At 36.7% G+C, this 15,868-nt stretch overlaps 1 long non-coding RNA gene across 4 annotated transcripts; it reads left to right on the top strand.

The window, feature by feature from the left end:
• Window positions 1–1,275: 1,275 nt before the first annotated feature.
• On the top strand, window positions 1,276–13,662 carry LOC111923045 (uncharacterized). 4 transcript variants are annotated; one of them, XR_015286180.1, is made up of 5 exons: window positions 1,276–1,518; window positions 8,131–8,226; window positions 9,104–9,403; window positions 10,979–11,056; window positions 11,312–13,662. It is a non-coding gene; the product is annotated as an uncharacterized LOC111923045 (long non-coding RNA). The 4 variants fall into 4 exon arrangements; XR_015286182.1 differs by having other exon boundaries at window positions 11,169–13,662; XR_015286183.1 differs by lacking the exon at window positions 9,104–9,403.
• Window positions 13,663–15,868: the final 2,206 nt, after the last annotated feature.

Here is a 15,868-nt window from a genome sequence, read left to right as displayed (position 1 = left end):
GAAGAGGTTTTTAACTTTTAGTGACATCCAACCAATAGTTGGATAGCAATAGTACAATTGAAATATTGAAATAAGTTTGATGAATGAATGCACCATCCTATGGAATGAAAAAGTTATGCATTATGTGACTTTCTGAGTAAATAAGTTTGTAAAAAAATGTAAACATACACAAACTTAAGCTACAGAGCAAATTCTCACCTTGAGCTGTGTAGATGTGTAGTGACACTTGCGCTCTGCATTGTTAAGCCTAAGAATTATTCTGGCAGAAACACTGCCCTTATATAAACTGGAAATACTTCTGGATTCAGTCAAGATGAAGACTCTGAGTGGAATGCCTTTTGCATTCTGCAAAAATGTGAGAAGAGTCAGCTGCTCTGAAAAGCAGCTCTAGAAAAGGATTTGGAACAATGCTTAAAAGCATTTAATGATCTAGTATAATAACAGTATATACATGAAGGTTGTAATTGTACTGACTTAATAAACATGTGATACATAAATATTGAGAACACTCTGTTCAGGGACACTTGAGAATGTTGTGTGCTGATTTTTTAATAAAAGATAGTATAGCGTGAGAGAACACTGTTTCTAAACTGTTTCTTAATGCAGCTGTTGAAGCTGATCAACTGCATACTAAAGCCTAGTAAAAGCTGAAAGTCTGTCGTTGCTATAGCTGTTCCAGAATATTAGGAATACAACAAAACTGACTTTTGGAGGAAAATTTTGTTTGGTTGTATTTTGGGCGAGTTTTTTTGTTTGTTTGATTGTTTTTCATTGGAACAACAGAGATCTGTCTTGCGGTAGGCTTCCAGGTACTGGCACCCTAAAAGAAAGAACTGTTTTTGTTCATGAATGGTTGGCAGGTATTTGGGTACCCCAGATTATTCTCAGAAAGAGGAGAATAAATTCCAAGAGCCAAACTGTTTTTTGATGTATGTCAATATATTACAGAGGAATGTCAAAAGTTCAGTTCCTTACACACAAGAAGACTCAAACATTAAGGTATCAGTCCCAGGTTTTCCTCATTCCAATTAATTTACTGAATGATCTCTAAATATATAAATAGATGGAAACTTTTAGCTGAGGAATCTTCTAAAGAGTGAAGGCTAGAACCTCATGCTTGTTTCAATTAAGGGGAGTGGTAAGATTCCTTAACATTTTAAGAGGGCAGAAAAAGTGTCTAAGTGCCTCTTAGGCTTTGCAAAACTTTCACAGAAAACCACAGGAGTAAGAAATTTAGAAGTGTATTGTTTTGCATGGCCTGGTTTTTGACAGCAGGATGCCAAAGAGGTGACTTCTGTGAGAAGCTGCTGGAAACTTCCATCATGTCTGGCAGAGCCAATCCCTGCTGGGTCTGAAGATGGACACACTGCTGGCCCAGGCTGGGCCAATTAGAGGTGATGGTAACACCTCTGTGATAACATTTAAGAAGAAATCAAAACACTTGTGGAGGAGGTTTAATTGCGAGTGGAGATGAGGGGAATGAGAGCATTTGAGGAGAACGACTATGCTCATCCCAAGGTCAGTGGAGAAGGAGGGGGAGGAGGTGGAGTTGAGATTCCTCTGCAGGCCGTGGTGAGGACCATGGTGAAGCAGCTGTTGCCTGCAGCCCATGCAGGAGCTCCATGATGGAGTGGGTGGGTGCTAGGAGGAGGTTGTGACCCCAAGGGAGACCCATGGAGAGAGGGGCCCTGCTCTTATGCTGGAGCAGCTTGTCCTTAAAGGACTGCACCTCGTGGGAGAGTGACCGTGCTGCAGCAGTCTGAGGGTGCTGCTGCCTGTGGGATGGACTCACATTGCAGCAGTTTGCAGAGAGGTATTTATTGCACATGAGATGGAACCACGCTGGAGAAGTTCATGGAGAACTGTCTCCCATGGGAGGGACCCCACGGTGCAGCAGGTGAATGATGACTCCTCTCCCTGAGCAGCAGGAGAGACAAAGCGTGATGAGCTGACTCCAGCTGCCATTCCCATTTCCCAGTGTTGCTGGGGTAGGCAGTACAGCTGTGAAGGAGGGAGGGGTGGGGACAAGGTGTTTTAAGCACTTACTTTACTCCTCATTTTCCTGCCCTGATTTTGTTAATGATAAATTCACTTTATATCTCTGAGTTGAGCCTGTTTTGCCCTTGATGGTATTTAATGAAGGATCTCTCTCCTGAGCCCTTTGTTAAATTTTCTTTCCTCTGTCCAGCTGCAGCAGGGGAGTGAGCAAGGGGCTTTTGTGCATACTGGTGTCCAGCCAGTGTCAACTCACGACAAGAAGGTTTGATTTTAAATAAAAGAACCAGGCGTTACCCACTATAACCTGGAAAAGAAATAGACTGACATAATTATTGCAGTTTAAACCAGCAGAAGCCTGGTCCTTGAGCACAGAAGTGAGTAAAATATCTCTGAAAAAAAAGATATATTGCTGCAGTAAAAGCAGGAGACAGGAGCTCCACGGTGGATTCTGACCATTAGTCCCCTTGTGAAGTCGCATGGAAAGTTATCTTGGTCCTGACAAAATAGAAAAAAATAAATTGTCTGAAACACAAAGATAATTTTCACACAGGTAAAGATTATTAAAGAACATTCTTCAGACCTATAAACAAATTTACAAATCCCCTAGTAAAGGGAACTTTCATGCTTTCCATTACTCTAATTCTTCATATTTTGATTAAGTCAATAATACTTCTTATGAATTATAGAGGTTAAGGATTTTGAGCTTGATTTTATGACTATTTAGCCAGATGTATGTCTGTTTAAAATGCAAATGCAATTGCAGGCCTGGTTTCTACATGTAGGCAATTACCTTAACAGATATAGAGGCAGCATAATTATATCTGCAAGTGTGCATAATTCACTGTGTCTGTGTATACAGTTATCTGATTTGTTCATGTAACTGCAATAATTGCACATGCATATACTTCTATGTCTGAATTATCTGAGAAATTTAGCCTGATGTGGGTTTTGTGGCTGCTTTTATCTGATGAAAACAAGCAGAGTGTAAAACAATGAGTATGTGATAAAAGTATCTTACATTAAGTACTAATCCATTCCACATGATTGTAATTTCCACGTTCTAAACATAATACTTGAGACCATTGTTAAAATATTAGATATATAAACAGTTGAAAACTTCCGTCATTCTGTAAACTGGACAATCTATTGACCAAAACAATCTATTATCCTGGGCAGATGTTTTCTCCCACAATATGTAGGATTATAAACAAAAACTATGAAAACTGAATTTCCTAAATGTTATTTCCCTACTAAAGAAACTGCAATTACAATTTTTACCAATGTCTTTTTGTTACTGATTTTAATTCGAAAGAATTCAAAAGTGAGGAAGAAAGCATAAGCAATTTTCTGTTGAATTGTGGTGGTATGATATCAGGTGGAAGCTTTTTGAGACTAGTTTTTTTTTTCCCCTGTGTGCATCCCACAACTGTAAATAAGAATCTGGTAAATCTTTTATTCTGGCAGACAAAAAAAAAAAAAATTAAATCATGTCTATCTTATCTATGAGGATCATTGCTTCTTTGCACATTTGCAGATACACTAAATGCAATTCCAGCATGATATATTTTGCTAAAATTGCTATTTTTTCCTGGTGTTCCTCTTCGATAAATCTGATGTATACCTCAAACATTGCAAACTCATTCAAGTGTAAACTGGATCAAGTGTATTACTCTGTAAAACCTCTGTAAAAACTCTGTGTGTTTTATACTACTTAGAAAGTGTGGTTAAAGGATTACTAGATACTTTGCTAAATAGTTAGTCCACTGTTTTGGACTCAGGAAATATAATTATTCTTACCTTTATTCCCGTATGTATCATTAATTTATGTCTAAATTTTTAAAAGAAAGTTCCCAGTATTGGCTGTGAGAAAGCACTTGTCTACCAAGTCCTGATATACTTATTTTAAATTCTTACCACACTCCCTCCTTCTTTAGATATTACTGGTAGTATAAGGGCACAAATAGAAAAAGTTTTCTGGAAAGTAGTTTTTTTATGAAACCTCAGAACATCCTTAATGTGGGAAAACCTAAATAAATGGAAAACTAATACTAAGGAAGGAGAAAACAGCGCTATATTTTCTGCTGATTCTGCTGGTATATTAATATATGGAAGAAAGCATTTAATAGTTCTTTTCAGAGTCTAATTTGATCTTTCATGCAGAAGATAAAAATCTACTGTCAGGCAGAAACTAGTGAAAATGTATTGGTAGGCTGTGATTATTTCTTGGTAAATATTTTTCTGTTTGTTCATTCCACTGAATACTAGAAGAGCAGTACAGAAATTCCTTGCATTACATGTCCCCGTAGAATTCCATGAAGTATTTAAGTCATATGAAAGCAGCTATTGTAAACCTTTCCTTTGTTGTCCCTTTTAAAGCCAGCAATTAAGACCAGTAAGGAAGTTATCCAAAACATTTCTGAAATTATTAGCATTCCTTTATTGCATTAATCCTAACCTACAGACAAAGATATATGAATTACATTATCACATCAACTAAGCATTTGAGTATCTCATGATACTGAAATTATTAGCATTCCTTTATTGCATTAATCCTAACCTACAGACAAAGATATATGAATTACATTATCACATCAACTAAGCATTTGAGTATCTCATGAGATAGATATTAGAGGCAAAATTAAGGAGAACCTCGAAATCAAGCTTGCACATTTTAACTACTAAAAAAGTCACTAGCTACATCTACTCTAACTGCTGGCCTGTAGAAGTTTCATTATAGTTTTTTTCAAGATGCATATTCTGTTCCCAAGTTTAGTTTAGTTGCTATTCAGTTGCATCCTTGTTTTATGTACATGGAGTTTTATGCCTATTTGGCAAAAACAAACATATGCTTGACTAATTTCCCATGTAAAGATGAAAATTTGAGGGAAACAAACTCAGTGTCTGTATTGGCAGCTGTAAAACTCTTTATGCAGCTAAGGGATTGAGTTTGTAGTGTCACCTTAGACTAATTTAAGGTATTGGCAAGGAAGGCACATCTTAGATTTTGGGAATCTGAACTGGGCTATGCAACTGGGAATCTGAAGGGCTGGGTAATTTTACACACCTGGATGGTGGGTTTGTCTGACAAACTAGTTCATCAATTATCAGTCTTCATTTAAAAACATCTACAGCAAAGTGAAGCCAACTCCCCAAGTCTGACTAGATATGCAAATGGTTTTATTTCATGTATACTCTCCAGATATATTTACTCAGTTTCTGCTTTGCAAAAATTAAATTTTCCTATTTTAATCTAAATAACTTTTTCATAGCCACTAACCCTTCAGATTTTAAACATTAGTAACTCTTTCAATAAGCATTTAATCTTTGCAGTTTGTTTTCAAGTATTCTAAATATTCCATATATCCATAATAATTACTGAAATTTCGAGGTAAGAAGTTGGTTTCAAGTATTTCAAAGCAATTGGAAAACATAAAAGAAATGAAATAACATCCCTAGTTCTTCAGCTCAAGACTTGACACCTCTTTGAAAGATAAGTGTTAGGTAGAACAGAAATTGTTGAAAACTGTACAAGAATAAGGAGTTGTAATTCAAAGATGTGTGTCATGCAAGGCATCTAATGGGGCCTTCTGGCCTTGAAAATATGAATCCATGAGTATAAATCTCTGAAACATAAAATGAAATGTTATCAAGATTTTGTCAGGCAAAATATTTTGTCACTTTTCACAATGACAGCTGCAGCATTTTCCTAGAATATATTTCTCAAGAAGATGCCACTTTATTTGCAGAAAGAAGTTTCCATTTTAGCTGGTTAATGAAGCATTGTGTTTAGAAGTGCTTCTTTTTCAGTAAGCTGTCAATCTGCTTTGCTTAAAGGGTTATAAAAGCATTTACCCATTGTGTGAATTCACGCTTCCAGGTATTTTCAAAATCTGTTTTCCTCATCAGCATCTAGGAGAAAAAAGAGGAAGGGAAAGGAAGGCCTTAGGGACGTCACAGATGCTCTGTGATAAGCTTATTTGAAGTGTGAATGGACCTTGGCATGCTCTGACCCTTCTCTTATATCTTGTTTGCCTTTTTGACAGTATGAGGGAGACAAGAATGCTAGAAGTGTTGTCTGCCAGTGCAGATTACCCAAGTCTGATATCTTACTGGAACAATGTGGAGAGGTGTAACAATATTTTGGAAAGAGCTCAGGTTTAGACTACAGCTGAAACTAAGTAGTACACCTAAAAAAGAGAATGTAGCTATTTGAGACATAGCTATAATAATACATAAATGCAAGGTAGATGAGGTCTCAGATTTAATACCGTAAGGGCTTTGAAGTCTAAGAACCATCAAGTAAGAGTTTGCTGTAGTGCCTGTCCGAAATATCTTGTACTTCATGCCAAGAATTTTATTTCTAGACATATGTTCCTCCGGTTCAGCCCTCTTGATCAAAGCCTTTTCCCATCTAGTGGATTCTGCATTAGGTGTCAGTCATCTCCTTTTGTGCCCCTGAATCTTGTCTGAAATCTTGCATTTCTTCCTGCAGTGCTATCAGTGGTGGGTGGCATTGAACCTTTCAGTTCAAGAGGCAAGCAGAGCCACTTCCCCAGCTCCTCCTTGGACACCTGATGGCGAGAAGGGAGCTGGTCATCCCTGACTCAGGAAGGACTTGGAAATGCATGTTCAAAAAAGCCAATCAGACAGACAGCCCAATCTAGTATGTGAGCAAATCTCCAGGGAAAAGGCAGAATTTCATTGTTCATGCTCTTTAATAATTTTTCTGACTAGTTTGACCTTCTGTTCTTTTTGCTAGCTGTGATGGTCCTGTTCCTAGCTCGTGTCCCACCCCAGCCTTCGTGGTGTGTGTTGTACAGTCTCTGCGGGGTGAATTCCAGGACCAGAGCCACAAACCTAAATCTACACGTGGCAAGACTTCAGGCCTTGAGTCATTGTGCATCCCAAAATTTTTCTGAGGCTAATTTGAGCCCCATTTGACTGGTATTTTAATGACAGCTGGTTTCTAGAGCACGAGTGTTAAAGGCCTTGGCTTTACAATACGGCTGTTTAAAAACCACATATTTGTGCATTTGTACTATATAAAGTATGCCAACTTTGTTAAGTATGTCACACACAATGCTTTCTAGAGCACTGCCCTTTTAAGAAAATCTCTAACATTAGGAGAAAAAAAAACTATTGGGAAGGGCATGTCAGAGTAGAGATGGACAGATAGATATGTGTACGAATTCCCTCGCACTAAGGCAAGAGGAGTCTGTTCCAGAAAACTACATGGGAAAACCATGCTAATATTTGAAGCTCTAGAGTTTTATTAATGAAAAAAGGAGGTTATAATGTCATTCCTTTAAAGAATCATATGCAGAGGTCTTCTAAATCAGAGAATATAGTGAAAAATATTAGCCTGATAATGGGCCTTTCTTTTGCCTACCAACAACCTCTGATCTCCAATGTAAGAGGCTGCAGATGTTTCTTTTTATTGAAAATTGACCTTAGATGTGTACCTTGTGAAGAGTAACACTGAAACCAATGTTAAAAGTAGCAGTTCACTTAACACAGGACAACAGATTTTTTGTGGTTGGGTGATAACATGTAAAAGTCCCCAGGCACTGAGAGCAGGCATTCTAATAGTTTAAAGCAAAAATGAAACACTAGATCATGCATTTTACCTTGATATGTCAGATGGAGAGATTTCACCCTGTAGGGCATGATCTGGGCTGAATCAGGGATGGTGCTGATCTATAACCAGTTTTTTTGGGGTTGGACTTTCCATTCAGACATATTAACAGTTATGGAACAAACCTTTTCTCTTGATAATTTTCTTCATTAACTTATTCCTGACAATGTTCAAAGAGTGGTCATAATTTTTCATTTGAATTTGTCTGGTTTCAGTTTTTGCCACTGGATTGGACACTCTTCAGAGAGTAGCTCCACAAGAAGGTTTTATACAATACATTCAAATTCCCTTTCTGTCTGCATGTCTGCATTTTTATAAAGTAAGCAGAAGGAATTTTCACAGTCTCTCACAGAAAGACATTCCCTCCACCTTTAAATATGTTTATGGTTTGTTTTCTGAGCGATTTGATAATGTCATTTTTAAAAAATAGTTAGCTAGAAAATGCTAGCCTTAACTGACTCTGCAGTGTTACAAGCATGCTTTTTTTGCCATTGCAGAAGACTGTTATGCAAACCACTGAAAATGAATGTCAAATTGCTCATCCAGCACTTCCTGTCTGAATCTCATCTTTCCAGGATATTGTCCATCATTCTGTAAGTAGTCACATCTTTCTAGATTTTTTACTTTACGTTTAGTGGTGTTTAAATTAATTTTGTGAATTTACTAAACAATACAGGAATGCTTTATGTTATTGTCTTGATCCACTAATTATCCTTTTTTTCCGAATGACTTTGCAAAGTAGACTAGATTCAATGCTGTGTTTAATTTTTGATCAATGACAGAGGTGCTGAATAACACAGAGTACTGATCACCATTAAACAGAGTTCCTACACTGAGGTAAACTATAGCCAATTCATAATCTGTTCAATGTACATCTTGCTTATTTTTTATAGAGCTTTTTTTTTTTAAGAAAAAGTGTGTCATGCAATACAAAGTTAAACCCCAATGCTCCTGAGAGCTTATGTTATGCAATTCTGAGGCAGACAGAAATAAAAAAACTGAATGGAAAAAAAACCTTTCTCGGGCACTTTTCTTCACAATGAACAGCTGAGAAATCGTGCTGGTTTGACAAGATATGCTTTTGAAATAAACATTCTGACTGGCCTTAAGTAAATCCTTGTCTTTCCTGACTTTTAGTTGATTCCCAGGTCAGATTTTTCCATTAGTCTTTTAGAATATAATAAAGTACCTTAAATTAAAATTAGGTACCTTAAATTAGGATTAGATTCATGGTCACTTTCTGGAATTCTTCGTACGCTTTTTGATCCCCACCAGTATAATGAAATATAGGATAATTGACATATTTCAATTTTCATTCATATTCCAATGACTTGAAACAGAAATTTTTAAAAGAAACCCTGGAAAAACATTAAAATTTATGTTAAACATTTTATTTTCCTTGTAAGAAAGAATCTTCAATGTATTTCACTTATTTTTTTTAAATTAGAGGGTTTTTTTGTTGTTTTGCAGATAATTACCAAATGTTTGCTATGGGCAGTGAAAATCTGGTTCCCATTTCCTACAAGGGCCAAAAATGTAGTTTTGTTGGAGATGCAGAACATTTAATGTGGTATGATATCAGTTTCATATGGGAAAATACTGTATGCTGCTCCACTCAAATTGTAGTCTCACATTGTGTCAGCTTCCATGACGACAGCGGTTTAAAGAATTTCCAACCTCTTCATCTCCTCTGCTGTGCTAACATAAGCTTTCATGAAGCTGGACTCTTGGCTGAAACAGTGAAACAATGCAGGCCAAAACCACCCCAAGGTAAAACCCTTTTACTTTCAAGCCAGGCGAGCTCACTGATCTTGGCGGCATTGCAGCCTCACAAAGAATTGTGTCAGCTCAGCTGAGCCTGGAGGTGGGGTGGGGACACACACATAAGCAGCTGGGACAGAGATGCACACAGAGAACTTCTTGTTCTTCCAATCTAGTTACACAAAACTGGCAATGTTAAAGCAGTGTGAGTTTTAGTTAAAGTTAGGTATCAGCCAGCAGCATGACAAATGCAAAGTACAAACGTTTCACATCAAGATTTGCCCCAATTTCTGGGAGGGAATTTGTATTTAAATTATTATCTTAGGTGAGCTGGCATGCCTGAATGCAAAACACAGAGATTCATGTTCAATTGTGACAAAGAAAAGTAGCAGCACAAGTCTTCCATTCATGTGTTGTTTAAATCATTCAGGTCATATAAAGGATCCTGAGATGTATTTTTCTAATGTAAAGGAAACCTCCCTGCCGGATCATCTACTCTGGTCGTTACTCTTGCACTGCCTCCAGGCAGTGATATGGGGTCATCTTTCTAAATTTCTGTATAGCTGTGAAAAGAAAATTTCTTAGTTTAACTAAAGCTATTACTGTTTGTCTCAAAACTACCTCAGGGTATAGAACTTGTATGACCAGTGTATATACACATGTATAACTTCTGCTGGTTTCTGTCTACATTTCTAGTTCAAAATGTAAAACTCTGGGATCAGAATTTATATTGGATCATATCCAAATTATCCATCCCTATGTCAAAGCATCCAAATTTTATATAACTCATTTTCAAATTAGACAGCTTTTTGATTTTTTTTCAGATTTCAATAATGTAATCTTGTCCAGAAGATGCCATCCTAATTACATGTAATTAATGTAATGAGATTACACATGTCTGTGTGGAAAAATAGGTTTTTCTTCCCTTCTGTTGCCTAACCAAAGAGATAAAAAATTAATCTAGTAAGTGGTTGAACCTAAAAAGCCACTTTCTTGCTACCAGTTTATAATACTCTAATTATCCTGTTAATTGCTGGAATTTTTTTACTTTTCATTTGCTCAAAACACTTGTGTGTGATTGAACATAAATATATATCTTCTTTTATTTTGCCATGCTTAATCACATAATTCCTCAGAGTGATGTTAACTAATGTCAAAATGATTTATTATAACTATTCTTCTACCTCTCTGTCTTGATTTTTATATATTATGATATCCTTTTCCATAATGAAATATTTTTGTCTCACCTTATATGTATTTAGCCACCCATCCTTCTCTCAGTGTCTCTGTAAATATTGAAAATAAAACAGGATGTTTGAAACAGTTTTTAAACTATGCATATTGCATATATTTATGCAGAAAATAGAGTGACTTCGGTAATAACTGGCAGAGACACATGTATAATGAGCAAACTTTAGTGGCATAATTTTCCACTTCATTATATGTTTGTTTTTTTCTCTTCAGCTGAGGTAATTTAATGTCCATTTTCTTCCTATTGTTTGTCAACCTGTTTGTTTGTGTGAAGCACTATAAATACAGTCTCAGCATGTTGTCATAACAATTGTTTTATTTTCATTCATGTAGTAGAAGCTTGATGAGATTGTGAAACTACCACATAAGCAGTTTGAAGGACAAGCATCTGAGATGTATGACCACAAATAAGTAAGGGTCCATGTTTTCTATATTTTCTAGGCTGCTTTAGTACAAGACTAAGCCTAATTTGAAACATCTTTAAGCTTACTAATAACTTCATTATAACGCTGTTCATTTGAAGAAACAGAAAGAAGACTAAATTTTATAGTGGGTCCTATGGAGACACATGATGGTTTAATTTCTCTCCCTCTTCAAACCTCTGATGAGAGTATGGCATCTGTGGGTTCAAAAGTGCCATATGTAAATGATTGGATTCTTTTGCAGAAGTAGCTAGATGTGGTGGTTGCTGTTTAAAGGTCTGGCTGACACTCTGATGACTTATGGATGTGACAGCTCCGTTGATTTCAAGGCCATTTGAAGTCGATGGGAATACTTGCAACGTGTAAAGAAAAAATGCAAATTCTTCCTCCATCACAAAGTAGTTTCACATGAAGAAAGGGCTGCACTGTTAAATGACAAACACAAATTCTAAAATGGTAGTTTTCTACAGAGAGAGTATCTGAAACCAGAAATAATTAATTTGGTGTAGCTGATCATTATTTGAACAATTTTTCTAACTGAAAAGAATTTCTGCCAAAGGTCAGTATGGAAATCCCAAGCAGAAATGTTAAACTGTGTGCATATTTATTACTTGAATTATGTGAATGATTTTTTTTTTTCTGCTTTTGTGCACTTTCTAGTTAGATGTTTGTAGGACAATATCATACTTTTCCTAGACAAAGTGACATATTGGGTCGGTTTTTGCTACTGACCTAGGAAAGATCTACACATATCCAGAGAAACAGTGCTGCAGGGTGTCCCTGTGCCTGAACTGAAATCAATTAGGCGTTAATATGTTTTGAGACAATATTAAAGACAAAAGCACCTGCTGCAAAATGACACTTGCTTGAAGAGAGTGAGAACCTTAATCTGGCAGTTTAGCAGCCACTTCAGAATTTTTGTCTTCACATTGGTGCAATGGATTGGAGAAGGGATTTACAGATTTTTCCACTCACACAATGATAATCACTTTCTTGGATTTTAAAATTAGAAGAGACCAAGTCATGTAGTCAGTGCTGCCCACACAAACCCATAGTGTTTCCCCTGAATCTGTCTTCAAGAATAATAGTGATGGATTATCTAGCAAAAACCTGTTGGAATCACAGGCAATCTTGATACTTAAAATTCTAGTAGAAGAAATGCACACATCTACTGGTAAGTGCTTAATTTCAAATATTTTTTATCTTCTTTCTTGCATCTTACCTAAGCTTCCCTTCACCAATATCTTGTTCTCTTGCTACTCAGTCCTATGGTAGACTTCACTAAGACTTGAGGCTTCTGCTGCACCTCCACATCAGGTTGATATAACTCATATTTTTGTGTCACTAATTTATTTCTTCCTCTTGATCAGCAATGTTTCAGGTAACAAATCTGCTAATCTCTCTAACAACAAAATTCCTTGAAATAATGTGTATATAATTTTACATGTACTTCAAATAAGTGTCTACAGATGTAGTCATCCTTATTTCTTACATAAATGAACAGACAGAACCAGCACTAAATCTGAGCCCATTTAATGTTCTACCTATAGGAACACGATCTGTAAGCACTGCTTGTGAGTTGTTGGTGGCAATTAATACCTCTTTGTTTCCCTTCCTTCTTTATTATCTGATCCTTTCTAAATGGCTGAAGAAGTGGTTTCTAAATATTTAATCACACAAAATTTCCCGGAAGTATTAAGTAGTATTATTTAGAATTTACTGCAATGAGCGAGCAATTCTGCTTTTTGTCCTGTTTATTGTATTAGTGGATAGGCATTTCCCACTGCTGGGGGATTTGGTTGCTTGTTTGCATATTTTTGAGCTTCCTCTCAATGAAACCAACATTTGGGTAAAACAATTAATGATTTCTTAACCTAAGAAACTGACTGTGCAGTCAAGTGGAGACCTGATGGATAACAGTGAGGGCACAGCAGGATCGTGCTCTGTGTTGGTGTCACTCACTTCCAGGGAGGCTGGACATATGCCAGAGATGCTACTGAAGTTGTTACTGAAACTCCACAATGCAAGCCAATGAACACCCAGTATCACCTGTTTCAAGCATTTCTTTGCCTTGCAGACACATCTATAGTCAGCCATGGGAGGGACAAGTTAGTTTAATATACAGTATTTGGGTCAGTGCATTGAAATGTAATAGCTGTGAAATTGGGAAATATGAAAACCAAAAGCAAATGTATGAACAGCAGCAAAGGAGAAAAAATTCCTGATTAACTACAGACATTTTGGTGATCATGTTTAGGACAAATTTCAGGAACCTTCCCTCAGCAGCTAAAGAAGTCTTGAAGAAATAGTAGTCAAATGGTAGATTCATAATGGTAAGGTGTTTTACAGCAGAGCTTTCTGAATGTAGGAATCCTGCTGAAAAATACATCATTGTGAATTGGAAAAGGATGCTTAGGACTTTTTATTGTCTTTCACTCACTAATACAGCATACCTGTGTAAGACATTTACAGAATAAAATATATTAAAAAACAGAAAATAGGAAATTATCCTCATTCTGCCATTGCTTTAAACTGCTTTATATCAGGAAATAAACCTAGAAAGAAAAAAAAAAAATTAGAGTATTCTGCTTCAAATTGTTGGGGCTTTGTTCTTTTACCATTTTAATCTCCAAAGTCACCTTAGAGGTCAGCATTTATAAATGTTTAAGAAGTCAGATTTAATACCTGTTTAATGAAAAAATAAAATTAATTTCAAGATCATGGAACAACAGAGGGTTTCAACTGTTACTCAGCTGTTTACAAAGTTGTTGAAAGGGTTAAGTAGGATACTATCAGTCATGCATATGAAATTTAGAGTGAGAGGAGGCAAGAGGATTTGAGGTTGTTCTCCTTCAGTTCATTCAAGGTTCACTGAACAGGAAAGTGAATTTTTATTATCACTTCCTGTGAATGAGAAGTTGACAGGACCCATCAGGGAACTGCCAGAAACCTCAAGAGTTTTGAGTATGAAGCCAGAGTCCACTGCAAAGTTTCCATGACAACACACTCATTAAAATAAAAGGAAATTGTGCCTGATATTTACGGTTTTCAGCATACAGTTGAAAGCCTTGTATCTCAGATTTCCAAAGTATTTACACCTGGGACCCAGGAATGCAGGCTGTCAAGAAATAAAGGGTAGTTGTAACATTTAGCTGTGAAAGTGGAAAGGTTGTTTGCAGGTTAGATTTCAGCATTCTTCAATTTCTTGAATTGTAGTGAACATCTCTTCCGTCTCTTTCTGTGGTGTGCTAAAGGGTGAAATGGGCTTAATATTAGCTTGAAAACAGACTTGAGGAAAGGTTTTAGTGAGAGCAGTTTTACTGAAGTAGGGATAGTCTTCCAAGACAAAGGACTTAGCTCTGAAAATAATCAAATTAAACTTATTTAGCTACAAATATCTAAACTTCAAAAGATAAATCATCACTGATACTTCCTCAGGCTTGGCAGCAATCACCTACATTGTGGTAATGAAACACAGAGATGAAGAGTGACAATAATAATATAGATTGTTTATTTGAGGTACTAAAGTCCCACTGAGTTCTTCTCTTGTATCCCCACTCCTTACACTGCCCTTTTCCACTCTCTTCCTTAACAATCATTTTGGCTCCCTTTTTATGGCTTTATGCCAAGTTATCTTATTTTTACACAGTTAAGAAAGCTCAGAATGGGGATAAAATAATTAAGTGGAAAAGAACAGGGATGCTAAGCCAATAACAGAACTAGAAAGTATTTTCTGACCTGGGCCAAGAACAGATCTTACTGTCCCTGATTCTTCAATTTCTGCAATCATACAAGAGGTCAGGCTATAACATTACTGGTTTTTATTTTGGCCTTTGAATGGATGAGTCTCATACTTATCAGTTAACAGTAATCAAGTAAATTGCTCTTAACAGATATTGTAACAGAGTTAAAGAAAAGCAAAATACCTTACAAATAGATACAGGCACATGTAAATATAATTCAAATTACCTAATTGTCCAGCATGTACCTTAATTGTACATTATACTGAGCCTTCATCTTCCCTGACTGTACAAGTATCTTGCCCAAACAGGTATCAAATGGTAGTGTGTGAATAACATCTTGGATAAACAAAAACATCAGTAAGGGATTTGTGTCAGCTGCTTGGGAGGATATGTTTATGTGTGCGATTATATCAGAATTAGCCTGTTTATAGCTTCTGATATGGTAAATTGCCTGCAAGGTCAGACAGTTGGACTCCTCTCTTTCCCTTGGTCCCAGTGTTTGGGCTTTGACGTCCTTTGGGACTTTTTCAATGCAGCAGCATTTGTTGCTTTCTTTTTTGCATCTGGTCAGATGGAACAGAGACAGAACTCAGCAAGAAATTGCTGTCCCTGACACTGAAGTGCCAAAAATTCAGTGTCTTCAAAGGAAAGGACCACATTTTGCTGTCTCCCCAGTTGATCAAATGTAGCCATTTCCCCAAGAAATTTTTGAAGGATTCTTTTAGTTTCTCTCTTCTCTACCCTAAGTTTGTTGTCTTCCCTTGTTACTGATAACTGATTTTGTTCATTTATAGGTGGCTTCTTTAGTTTCTATGATTTTCTTATTCAGTTGTCTTTCCCTTGCACTCTAACGCTCTCTCCCCTCTGGCTCCAATACTCTGGTCAGTGGTTGGTTGCTGATACAGTAGGAGCACTGTTTTGCCTACTGGAGGAAAGTAGAAGTCCTTCTAGTCTCAGGATGGTCTTTTTCTTACCTGCAAATTCTCTCTGAATGAGATCCTCCTGCCAGGACTTCAGACCCCACTAATAAGCCTGTGAACTCTTTAGCTCTCTTTGCT

Source organism: Cyanistes caeruleus, chromosome 4 (assembly GCF_971803275.1).
Source record: "Cyanistes caeruleus chromosome 4, bCyaCae1.hap1.1, whole genome shotgun sequence".
In the NCBI taxonomy this organism is placed as follows: domain Eukaryota; kingdom Metazoa; phylum Chordata; class Aves; order Passeriformes; family Paridae; genus Cyanistes; species Cyanistes caeruleus.
Note: the sequence above shows the minus strand (reverse complement) of the source record. Positions and strands in the feature narration are given on the sequence as shown.